This window comes from Schistocerca gregaria, chromosome 9, assembly GCF_023897955.1.
Source record: "Schistocerca gregaria isolate iqSchGreg1 chromosome 9, iqSchGreg1.2, whole genome shotgun sequence".
In the NCBI taxonomy this organism is placed as follows: Eukaryota; Metazoa; Arthropoda; class Insecta; order Orthoptera; family Acrididae; genus Schistocerca; species Schistocerca gregaria.
Window position 1 is genome coordinate 40,940,661 of NC_064928.1, and position 12,160 is coordinate 40,952,820.

At 49.2% G+C, this 12,160-nt stretch overlaps 2 non-coding genes across 2 annotated transcripts; both read right to left on the reverse strand.

Annotated features, from left to right (window-relative positions):
- Positions 1–2,897: 2,897 nt before the first annotated feature.
- Positions 2,898–2,970, reverse strand: Trnaa-ggc (transfer RNA alanine (anticodon GGC)). The gene has a single exon. It is a non-coding gene; the product is annotated as a tRNA-Ala (tRNA).
- Positions 2,971–8,320: 5,350 nt separating this feature from the next.
- On the reverse strand, positions 8,321–8,394 carry Trnat-agu (transfer RNA threonine (anticodon AGU)). Its single transcript has one exon. It is a non-coding gene; the product is annotated as a tRNA-Thr (tRNA).
- Between the last annotated feature and the right edge of the window lie 3,766 nt (positions 8,395–12,160).

Here is a 12,160-nt window from a genome sequence, read left to right on the forward strand (position 1 = left end):
TGACCACAAAAAAAGGAGGCGCCGCCGCTTGAACCCTGGACCTTTCACATGCCAAGCGAACGCTCTACCAACTGAGCTACGCCCCATGCACGAGCAAACTGCGCTATTCCCTATTCTTTGCGACTCAGTTGCGCACGGACACGATGGTTGGTTGGTTTGTAGCGGTGAAGGGAGCAGAGTACAAAGGCGCGGACCCGTTCATATACACAAAAGTTCCAAGTAGTTTCGATGCTCTGGTATTACAAATGCAAATTCCGTCTGTTTTGTAACGTCTTAAATTGAAAGAGCCGTCACAAATTGCTCCGTTTTCACTCCTTGTCGACAATTATACAGCACCTGAGGTAACAAACACATCTCGAGCCCCATTGTGCACTACATTATTTATGCCAACTCAGTGCCTCGCTCTTTACTACTGTGTACCAATCTTGTCGTCCAACTGCAAAACACTGGGCCACAACAAGTTTCCGCGTCTCCATTGCACTGCGCATACTACGAAACGCTCCCCAAACTTGGCACTCACCCTCGCAGCCGACTTTTCCGACTTTCCACGACGCTCACGCTAGTGACAGCATTATTTATAGTTCGACGTCGCGCCAAAGCGAATGAGCACAATTCGCCTACGGCTTAGGCCGCCCTCCTAGTGTGGCTGCTCGGTGTCTGCAGGCAGCGAGGGTCTGCAAGCTTCCTGTGTTCGCACCTATGTCACCTGTGCTTGCTTGTCAGAGACAGACTATCGCAAAACATACAACTCACTCCATGAATTGATTGCTACGGCATCTGTTATCAGCAGTCACAACTAGCAACACCAGTAGCAGCTGACTGCACGCAAAGAATAGGAATGTGCAGTGGGATTTACGTGAACTCGGCGCAAGCTTGTATCTTCCTAGACACATCTGCTGGCTGTGAATTATTCCACTTGCATATCGAGGTGCGCATGTAGGTGTGTTAAAAATTCTGGAGGCACTGGGTATTGATCCCAGTACCTCTCGCATACTAAGCGAGCGCTCTACCATCTGAGCTACGCCCGCCCCCCCGAAGACTGATGGTGCTACATACAGCCATATAGACGACACTGACCCTTGCACTCCCATTATTCAGCAGACAAACACTACTCTCTATGTATCCGTTAGGGTGCTTTCAGGTTTCGTGCATTCTGTATCGAATCGTAGTTGGCCACAATGAAAGTGGCACGTATAACGTCGAAAATAGAATTCGGACACCGCTCTGAGTAAGACCAACGTGTTGTCCACCCTCTAGACTTCAATGAGGTTAAGCCGCGATACCTAAGACAGAACTGCACTCGGTGACACCTCGATAACAGCCGGTCCCCACACTTACATCTTGCTCTCCTTACGTCAGTATACATCATATCAGTCTGTGACGCTGGCTTTGCAACATCTTGCGTGCCTTTAGGTTCGCCGCGACCAACACTTACCATGCACTGACCACAAAAAATGGAGGCGCCGCGGCTTGAACCCTGGACCTTTCACATGCCAAGCGAACGCTCTACCAACTGAGCTTCGCCCCATGCACGAGCAAACTGCGCTATTCCCCATTCTTTGCGACTCAGATGCGCACGGACACGATGGTTGGTTGGTTTGTAGCGGTGAAGGGAGCAGAGTACAAAGGCGCGGACCCGTTCATATACACAAAAGTTCCAAGTAGTTTCGATGCTCTAGTATTACAAATGCAAATTCCGTCTGTTTTTAACGTCTTAAATTGAAAGAGCCGTCACAAATTGCTCCGTTTTCACTCCTTGTAGACAATTATACAGCACCTGAGGTAACAAACACATTTCGAGCCCCATTGTGCACTACATTATTTATGCCAACTCAGTGCCTCGCTCTTTACTACTGTGTACCAATCTTGTCGTCCAACTGCAAAACACTGGGCCACAACAAGTTTCCGCGTCTCCATTGCACTGCGCATACTACGAAACGCTCCCCAAACTTGGCACTCACCCTCGCAGCCGAGTTTTCCGACTTTCCACGACGCTCACGCTAGTGACAGCATTATTTATAGTTCGACGTCGCGCCAAAGCGAATGAGTACATTTCGCCTACGGCTTAGGCCGCCCTCCTAGTGTGGCTGCTCGGTGTCTGCAGGCAGCGAGGGTCTGCAAGCTTCCTGTGTTCGCACCTATGTCACCTGTGCTTGCTTGTCAGAGACAGACTATCGCAAAACATACAACTCACTCCATGAATTGATTGCTACGGCATCTGTTATCAGCAGTCACAACTAGCAACACCAGTAGCAGCTGACTGCACGCAAAGAATAGGAATGTGCAGTGGGATTTACGTGAACTCGGCGCAAGCTTGTATCTTCCTAGACACATCTGCTGGCTGTGAATTATTCCACTTGCATATCAAGGTGCGCATGTAGGTGTGTTAAAAAGTCTGGAGGCACTGGGTATTGATCCCAGTACCTCTCGCATACTAAGCGAGCGCTCTACCATCTGAGCTACGCCCGCCCCCCCGAAGACTGATGGTGCTACATACAGCCATATAGACGACACAGCCCCCTTGCACTCCCATTATTCAGCAGTCAAACACTACTCTCTATGTATCCGTTAGGGTGCTTTCAGGTTTCGTGCATTCTGTATCGAATCGTAGTTGGCCACAATGAAAGTGGCACGTATAACGTCGAAAATAGAATTCGGACACCGCTCTGAGTAAGACCAACGTGTTGTCCACCCTCTAGACTTCAATGAGCTTAAGCCGCGATACCTAAGACAGTACTGCACTCGGTGACACCTCGATAACAGCCGGTCCCCACACTTACATCTTGCTCTCCTTACGTCAGTATACATCATATCAGTCTGTGACGCTGGCTTTGCAACATCTTGCGTGCCTTTAGGTTCGCCGCGACCAACACTTACCATGCACTGACCACAAAAAATGGAGGCGCCGCGGCTTGAACCCTGGACCTTTCACATGCCAAGCGAACGCTCTACCAACTGAGCTACGCCCCTTGCACGAGCAAACTGCGCTATTCCCCATTCTTTGCGACTCAGATGCGCACGGACACGATGGTTGGTTGGTTTGTAGCGGTGATGGGAGCAGAGTACAAAGGCGCGGACCCGTTCATATACACAAAAGTTCCAAGTAGTTTCGATGCTCTAGTATTACAAATGCAAATTCCGTCTGTTTTTAACGTCTTAAATTGAAAGAGCCGTCACAAATTGCTCCGTTTTCACTCCTTGTCGACAATTATACAGCACCTGAGGTAACAAACACATCTCGAGCCCCATTGTGCACTACATTATTTATGCCAACTCAGTGCCTCGCTCTTTACTACTGTGTACCAATCTTGTCGTCCAACTGCAAAACACTGGGCCACAACAAGTTTCCGCGTCTCCATTGCACTGCGCATACTACGAAACGCTCCCCAAACTTGGCACTCACCCTCGCAGCCGACATTTCCGACTTTCCACGACGCTCACGCTAGTGACAGCATTATTTATAGTTCGACGTCGCGCCAAAGCGAATGAGTACATTTCGCCTACGGCTTAGGCCGCCCTCCTAGTGTGGCTGCTCGGTGTCTGCAGGCAGCGAGGGTCTGCAAGCTTCCTGTGTTCGCACCTATGTCACCTGTGCTTGCTTGTCAGAGACAGACTATCGCAAAACATACAACTCACTCCATGAATTGATTGCTACGGCATCTGTTATCAGCAGTCACAACTAGCAACACCAGTTGCAGCTGACTGCACGCAAAGAATAGGAATGTGCAGTGGGATTTACGTGAACTCGGCGCAAGCTTGTATCTTCCTAGACACATCTGCTGGCTGTGAATTATTCCACTTGCATATCAAGGTGCGCATGTAGGTGTGTTAAAAATTATGGAGGCACTGGGTATTGATCCCAGTACCTCTCGCATACTAAGCGAGCGCTCTACCATCTGAGCTACGCCCGCCCCCCCGAAGGCTGATGGTGCTACATACAGCCATATAGACGACACAGACCCTTGCACTCCCATTATTCAGCAGACAAACACTACTCTCTATGTATCCGTTAGGGTGCTTTCAGGTTTCGTGCATTCTGTATCGAATCGTAGTTGGCCACAATGAAAGTGGCACGTATAACGTCGAAAATAGAATTCGGACACCGCTCTGAGTAAGACCAACGTGTTGTCCACCCTCTAGACTTCAATGAGGTTAAGCCGCGATACCTAAGACAGAACTGCACTCGGTGACACCTCGATAACAGCCGGTCCCCACACTTACATCTTGCTCTCCTTACGTCAGTATACATCATATCAGTCTGTGACGCTGGCTTTGCAACATCTTGCGTGCCTTTAGGTTCGCCGCGACCAACACTTACCATGCACTGACCACAAAAAATGGAGGCGCCGCGGCTTGAACCCTGGACCTTTCACATGCCAAGCGAACGCTCTACCAACTGAGCTACGCCCCATGCACGAGCAAACTGCGCTATTCCCCATTCTTTGCGACTCAGATGCGCACGGACACGATGGTTGGTTGGTTTGTAGCGGTGAAGGGAGCAGAGTACAAAGGCGCGGACCCGTTCATATACACAAAAGTTCCAAGTAGTTTCGATGCTCTAGTATTACAAATGCAAATTCCGTCTGTTTTTAACGTCTTAAATTGAAAGAGCCGTCACAAATTGCTCCGTTTTCACTCCTTGTCGACAATTATACAGCACCTGAGGTAACAAACACATCTCGAGCCCCATTGTGCACTACATTATTTATGCCAACTCAGTGCCTCGCTCTTTACTACTGTGTACCAATCTTGTCGTCCAACTGCAAAACACTGGGCCACAACAAGTTTCCGCGTCTCCATTGCACTGCGCATACTACGAAACGCTCCCCAAACTTGGCACTCACCCTCGCAGCCGACTTTTCCGACTTTCCACGACGCTCACGCTAGTGACAGCATTATTTATAGTTCGACGTCGCGCCAAAGCGAATGAGTACATTTCGCCTACGGCTTAGGCCGCCCTCCTAGTGTGGCTGCTCGGTGTCTGCAGGCAGCGAGGGTCTGCAAGCTTCCTGTGTTCGCACCTATGTCACCTGTGCTTGCTTGTCAGAGACAGACTATCGCAAAACATACAACTCACTCCATGAATTGATTGCTACGGCATCTGTTATCAGCAGTCACAACTAGCAACACCAGTAGCAGCTGACTGCACGCAAAGAATAGGAATGTGCAGTGGGATTTACGTGAACTCGGCGCAAGGCAGATCTTTCCGACATAGGCTTGAGAATCTTACGGGAACACTTGTACTGTTTCTAAATTAAGTGTAGGCGTGGGAGGAGGGTGCTTCCTGCGCACTAATAACAGCACGCTTGTCAATTGTGGATGCTAATCATTTGCTTGTATCTTCCTAGACACATCTGCTGGTTGTGAATTATTCCACTTGCATATCAAGGTGCGCATGTAGGTGTGTTAAAAATTCTGGAGGCACTGGGTATTGATCCCAGTACCTCTCGCATACTAAGCGAGCGCTCTACCATCTGAGCTACGACCGCCCCCCCGAAGACTATTGGTGCTACATACAGCCATATAGACGACACAGACCCTTGCACTCCCATTATTCAGCAGACAAACACTACTCTCTATGTATCCGTTTGGGTGTCTTTCAGGTTTCGTGCATTCTGTATCGAATCGTAGTTGGCCAAAATGAAAGTGGCACGTAAAACGTCGAAAATAGAATTCGGACACCGCTCTTAGTAAGACCAACGTGTTGTCCACCCTATAGACTTCAATGAGGTTAAGCCGCGATACCTAAGACAGATCTGCACTCGATGACTCCTCGATAACAGCCGGTCCCCACACTTACATCTTGCTCTCCTTACGTCAGTATACATCATATCAGTCTGTGACGCTGGCTTTGCAACATCTTGCGTGCCTTTAGGTTCGCCGCGACCAACACTTACCATGCACTGACCACAAAAAATGGAGGCGCCGCCGCTTGAACCCTGGACCTTTCACATGCCAAGCGAACGCTCTACCAACTGAGCTACGCCCCATGCACGAGCAAACTGCGCTATTCCCCATTCTTTGCGACTCAGATGCGCACGGACATTATGGTTGGTTGGTTTGTAGCGGTGAAGGGAGCAGAGTACAAAGGCGCGGACCCGTTCATATACCCAAAATTCCAAGTAGTTTCGATGCTCTGGTATTACAAATGCAAATTCCGTCTGTTTTTAACGTCTTAAATTGAAAGAGCCGTCACAAATTGCTCCGTTTTCACTCCTTGTCGACAATTATACAGCACCTGAGGTAACAAACACATCTCGAGCCCCATTGTGCACTACATTATTTATGCCAACTCAGTGCCTCGCTCTTTACTACTGTGTACCAATCTTGTCGTCCAACTGCAAAACACTGGGCCACAACAAGTTTCCGCGTCTCCATTGCACTGCGCATACTACGAAACGCTCCCCAAACTTGGCACTCACCCTCGCAGCCGACTTTTCCGACTTTCCACGACGCTCACGCAACGCTCACGCTAGTGACAGCATTATTTATAGTTAGACGTCGCGCCAAAGCGAATGAGCACAATTCGCCTACGGCTTAGGCCGCCCTCCTAGTGTGGCTGCTCGGTGTCTGCAGGCAGCGAGGGTCTGCAAGCTTCCTGTGTTCGCACCTATGTCACCTGTGCTTGCTTGTCAGAGACAGACTATCGCAAAACATACAACTCACTCCATGAATTGATTGCTACGGCATCTGTTATCAGCAGTCACAACTAGTAACACCAGTAGCAGCTGACTGCACGCAAAGAATAGGAATGTGCAGTGGGATTTACGTGAACTCGGCGCAAGCTTGTATCTTCCTAGACACATCTGCTGGCTGTGAATTATTCCACTTGCATATCAAGGTGCGCATGTAGGTGTGTTAAAAATTATGGAGGCACTGGGTACTGTTCCCAGTACCTAACGCATACTAAGCGAGCGCTCTACCATCTGAGCTAAGCCCGCCCCCCCGAAGGCTGATGGTGCTACATACAGCCATATAGACGACACAGACCCTTGCACTCCCATTATTCAGCAGACAAACACTACTCTCTATGTATCCGTTAGGGTGCTTTCAGGTTTCGTGCATTCTGTATCGAATCGTAGTTGGCCACAATGAAAGTGGCACGTATAACGTCGAAAATAGAATTCGGACACCGCTCTGAGTAAGACCAATGTGTTGTCCACCCTCTAGACTTCAATGAGGTAAAGCTGCGATACCTAAGACAGAACTGCACTCGGTGACACCTCGATAACAGCCGGTCCCCACACTTACATCTTGCTCTCCTTACGTCAGTATACATCATATCAGTCTGTGACGCTGGCTTTGCAACATCTTGCGTGCCTTTAGGTTCGCCGCGACTAACACTTACCATGCACTGACCACAAAAAATGGAGGCGCCGCGGCTTGAACACTGGACCTTTCACATGCCAAGCGAACGCTCTACCAACTGAGCTACGCTCCATGCACGAGCAAACTGCGCTAATCCCCATTATTTGCGACTCAGATGCGCACGGACACGATGGTTGGTTGGTTTGTAGCGGTGAAGGGAGCAGAGTACAAAGGCGCGGACCCGTTCATATACACAAAAGTTCCAAGTAGTTTCGATGCTCTGGTATTACAAATGCAAATTCCGTCTGTTTTTAACGTCTTAAATTCAAAGAGCCGTCACAAATTGCTCCGTTTTCACTCCTTGTCGACAATTATACAGCACCTGAGGTAACAAACACATCTCGAGCCCCATTGTGCACTACATTATTTATGCCAACTCAGTGCCTCGCTCTTTACTACTGTGTACCAATCTTGTCGTCCAGCTGCAAAACACTGGGCCACAACAAGTTTCCGCGTCTCCATTGCACTGCGCATACTACGAAACGCTCCCCAAACTTGGCACTCACCCTCGCAGCCGACTTTTCCGACTTTCCACGACGCTCACGCAACGCTCACGCTAGTGACAGCATTATTTATAGTTAGACGTCGCGCCAAAGCGAATGAGCACAATTCGCCTACGGCTTAGGCCGCCCTCCTAGTGTGGCTGCTCGGTGTCTGCAGGCAGCGAGGGTCTGCAAGCTTCCTGTGTTCGCACCTATGTCACCTGTGCTTGCTTGTCAGAGACAGACTATCGCAAAACATACAACTCACTCCATGAATTGATTGCTACGGCATCTGTTATCAGCAGTCACAACTAGTAACACCAGTAGCAGCTGACTGCACGCAAAGAATAGGAATGTGCAGTGGGATTTACGTGAACTCGGCGCAAGCTTGTATCTTCCTAGACACATCTGCTGGCTGTGAATTATTCCACTTGCATATCAAGGTGCGCATGTAGGTGTGTTAAAATTTATGGCGGCACTGGGTATTGATCCCAGTACCTCTCGCATACTAAGCGAGCGCTCTACCATCTGAGCTACGCCCGCCCCCCCCGAAGGCTTATGGTGCTACATACAGCCATATAGACGACACAGACCCTTGCACTCCCATTATTCAGCAGACAAACACTACTCTCTATGTATCTGTTAGGGTGCTTTCAGGTTTCGTGCATTCTGTATCGAATCGTAGTTGGCCACAATGAAAGTGGCACGTATAACGTCGAAAATAGAATTCGGACACCGCTCTGAGTAAGACCAACGTGTTGTCCACCCTCTAGACTTCAATGAGGTTAAGCCGCGATACCTAAGACAGAACTGCACTCGGTGACACCTCGATAACAGCCGGTCCCCACACTTACATCTTGCTCTCCTTACGTCAGTATACATCATATCAGTCTGTGACGCTGGCTTTGCAACATCTTGCGTGCCTTTAGGTTCGCCGCGACCAACACTTACCATGCACTGACCACAAAAAATGGAGGCGCCGCCGCTTGAACCCTGGACCTTTCACATGCCAAGCGAACGCTCTACCAACTGAGCTACGCCCCATGCACGAGCATACTGCGCTATTCCCCATTCTTTGCGACTCAGATGCGCACGGACACGATGGTTGGTTGGTTTGTAGCGGTGAAGGGAGCAAAGTACAAAGGCGCGGACCCGTTCATATACACAAAAGTTCCAAGTAGTTTCGATGCTCTGGTATTACAAATGCAAATTCCGTATGTTTTTAACGTCTTAAATTGAAAGAGCCGTCACAAATTGCTCCGTTTTCACTCCTTGTCGACAATTATACAGCACCTGAGGTAACAAACACATCTCGAGCCCCATTGTGCACTACATTATTTATGCCAACTCAGTGCCTCGCTCTTTACTACTGTGTACCAATCTTGTCGTCCAACTGCAAAACACTGGGCCACAACAAGTTTCCGCGTCTCCATTGCACTGCGCATACTACGAAACGCTCCCCAAACTTGGCACTCACCCTCGCAGCCGACTTTTCCGACTTTCCACGACGCTCACGCTAGTGACAGCATTATTTATAGTTCGACGTCGCGCCAAAGCGAATGAGCACATTTCGCCTACGGCTTAGGCCGCCCTCCTAGTGTGGCTGCTCGGTGTCTGCAGGCAGCGAGGGTCTGCAAGCTTCCTGTGTTCGCACCTATGTCACCTGTGCTTGCTTGTCAGAGACAGACTATCGCAAAACATACAACTCACTCCATGAATTGATTGCTACGGCATCTGTTATCAGCAGTCACAACTAGCAACACCAGTAGCAGCTGACTGCACGCAAAGAATAGGAATGTGCAGTGGGATTTACGTGAACTCGGCGCAAGCTTGTATCTTCCTAGACACATCTACTGGCTGTGAATTATTCCACTTGCATATCAAGGTGCGCATGTAGGTGTGTTAAAAATTATGGAGGCACTGGGTACTGTTCCCAGTACCAAACGCATACTAAGCGAGCGCTCTACCATCTGAGCTACGCCCGCCCCCCCGAAAGCTGATGGTGCTACATACAGCCATATAGACGACACAGACCCTTGCACTCCCATTATTCAGCAGACAAACACTACTCTCTATGTATCTGTTAGGGTGCTTTCAGGTTTCGTGCATTCTGTATCGAATCGTAGTTGGCCACAATGAAAGTGGCACGTATAACGTCGAAAATAGAATTCGGACACCGCTCTGAGTAAGACCAACGTGTTGTCCACCCTCTAGACTTCAATGAGGTTAAGCCGCGATACCTAAGACAGAACTGCACTCGGTGACACCTCGATAACAGCCGGTCCCCACACTTACATCTTGCTCTCCTTACGTCAGTATACATCATATCAGTCTGTGACGCTGGCTTTGCAACATCTTGCGTGCCTTTAGGTTCGCCGCGACCAACACTTACCATGCACTGACCACAAAAAATGGAGGCGCCGCCGCTTGAACACTGGACCTTTCACAGGCCAAGCGAACGCTCTACCAACTGAGCTACGCCCCATGCACGAGCAAACTGCGCTATTCCCCATTATTTGCGACTCAGATGCGCACGGACACGATGGTTGGTTGGTTTGTAGCGGTGAAGGGAGCAGAGTACAAAGGCGCGGACCCGTTCATATACACAAAAGTTCCAAGTAGTTTCGATGCTCTGGTATTACAAATGCAAATTCCGTCTGTTTTTAACGTCTTAAATTGAAAGAGCCGTCACAAATTGCTCCGTTTTCACTCCTTGTCGACAATTATACAGCACCTGAGGTAACAAACACATCTCGAGCCCCATTGTGCACTACATTATTTATGCCAACTCAGTGCCTCGCTCTTTACTACTGTGTACCAATCTTGTCGTCCAACTGCAAAACACTGGGCCACAACAAGTTTCCGCGTCTCCATTGCACTGCGCATACTACGAAACGCTCCCCAAACTTGGCACTCACCCTCGCAGCCGACTTTTCCGACTTTCCACGACGCTCACGCTAGTGACAGCATTATTTATAGTTCGACGTCGCGCCAAAGCGAATGAGCACAATTCGCCTACGGCTTAGGCCGCACACCTAGTGTGGCTGCTCGGTGTCTGCAGGCAGCGAGGGTCTGCAAGCTTCCTGTGTTCGCACCTATGTCACCTGTGCTTGCTTGTCAGAGACAGACTATCGCAAAACATACAACTCACTCCATGAATTGATTGCTACGGCATCTGTTATCAGCAGTCACAACTAGCCACACCAGTAGCAGCTGACTGCACGCAAAGAGTAGGAATGTGCAGTGGGATTTACGTGAACTCGGCGCAAGCTTGTATCTTCCTAGACACATCTGCTGGCTGTGAATTATTCCACTTGCATATCAAGGTGCGCATGTAGGTGTGTTAAAATTTATGGAGGCACTGGGTATTGATCCCAGTACCTCTCGCATACTAAGCGAGCGCTCTACCATCTGAGCTACGACCGCCCCCCCCGAAGACTATTGGTGCTACATACAGCCATATAGACGACACAGACCCTTGCACTCCCATTATTCAGCAGACAAACACTACTCTCTATGTATCCGTTTGGGTGTCTTTCAGGTTTCGTGCATTCTGTATCGAATCGTAGTTGGCCAAAATGAAAGTGGCACGTATAACGTCGAAAATAGAATTCGGACACCGCTCTTAGTAAGACCAACGTGTTGTCCACCCTCTAGACTTCAATGAGGTTAAGCCGCGATACCTAAGACAGATCTGCACTCGATGACTCCTCGATAACAGCCGGTCCCCACACTTACATCTTGCTCTCCTTACGTCAGTATACATCATATCAGTCTGTGACGCTGGCTTTGCAACATCTTGCGTGCCTTTAGGTTCGCCGCGACCAACACTTACCATGCACTGACCACAAAAAATGGAGGCGCCGCCGCTTGAACCCTGGACCTTTCACATGCCAAGCGAACGCTCTACCAACTGAGCTACGCCCCATGCACGAGCAAACTGCGCTATTCCCCATTCTTTGCGACTCAGATGCGCACGGACACTATGGTTGGTTGGTTTGTAGCGGTGAAGGGAGCAGAGTACAAAGGCGCGGACCCGTTCATATACCCAAAATTCCAAGTAGTTTCGATGCTCTGGTATTACAAATGCAAATTCCGTCTGTTTTTAACGTCTTAAATTCAAAGAGCCGTCACAAATTGCTCCGTTTTCACTCCTTGTCGACAATTATACAGCACCTGAGGTAACAAACACATCTCGAGCCCCATTGTGCACTACATTATTTATGCCAACTCAGTGCCTCGCTCTTTACTACTGTGTACCAATCTTGTCGTCCAACTGCAAAACACTGGGCCACAACAAGTTTCCGCGT